This window comes from Chrysochloris asiatica, unplaced genomic scaffold (assembly GCF_000296735.1).
Source record: "Chrysochloris asiatica unplaced genomic scaffold, ChrAsi1.0 scaffold00017, whole genome shotgun sequence".
NCBI classification, from domain to species: domain Eukaryota; kingdom Metazoa; phylum Chordata; class Mammalia; order Afrosoricida; family Chrysochloridae; genus Chrysochloris; species Chrysochloris asiatica.
This window is the reverse complement of record NW_006408535.1, coordinates 4445728-4446890: the sequence shown is the minus strand read 5'-3', so window position 1 is coordinate 4446890 and position 1163 is coordinate 4445728.

The window sequence follows — 1163 nt, the reverse complement described above, 5'->3', positions numbered from 1 at the left end:
CTAGAGAATGACATCATGCTTTGGTAAAGTGTAGGGTCTGAGAAAAAGAAGAAGAACTCCAATGATACGGATTGACACAGTGGCAGTAGTAATGGGCTCAAACAACAATTGTGAGGATGGTTCAGGACTACGCAGTATTTCATTCTATTGTGCACATGGTTTCTATGAGTTAGAATTGACTCAACAGCATCTAGCAACAAAAACAACCAGTAATTAGCTCTGAAAAATAATATTACTGATTGCACTGTAAAAATAAAAAATGTAAATCAACACATACAATGTCAGCTTTTCAACAAGAAGATGTATGAAAGGAAACACTCCGGAAATAGTTAATTTCTTTAGCAACTAACCCTCAATCTTATAAGCACACAGAGATAAATTTCAACTGTGTCCTTTTTAGAAAAATAAGGTACCATATAATTCAGTGTTTTGCCATGTAAAACTATACAGGAATTACAGTGATCAAACAAATCATTGTTTGTAAAATTATATCAAATGGTTTTGGTTTCTTAGTGATCTATGATGATTTACTGTTTAAGAGTTACATTTCAACCATGTAACTATCTTACAACCCTACCAAACTTGTTATCATAGATATTGTCTTCTTTAACATATATTAATCTTAATAAAGAAGTGCACATAACAATATGGAATACAAAGAACATATCTGCTTAAAAACAGTAATTTGGAATATTTAAAAAAAATCTTGTACCAAAAAGAGATTCCTGTGAATAAATGAGTCCACGTATTTCCTCATTTCTGATTAGCATCTATAGGGAAAAAAAGAAGTAAAAGAGTTACACACTAATGATATAATTAAGATACAATAGTAAACAGCTACAATGAACAAATTAAGACATGATAATGCATTGCTAGGGATGATTAGTTTATAATCCTAATTGTGTCATAAGTCTTGAAAGGCCTGTCACAATATTAAAACCCTGCTAGAACAATAGATGCTGTAAGTAATATTCAGATGGCGATGAATTTAAAGCCTGTGGGATATATTTGGCAACTACAAGTTTATTATAATATCCTATAGCTACTCTGAGACCAGTTTAATTACTGAGCCATTGAGGCTTGCTTTTTGTATATTATGTGTTAATATTAATAAAGGTTTGGCTGTATTACTTAATATAAAATATTTCATAAATTTTAAATAT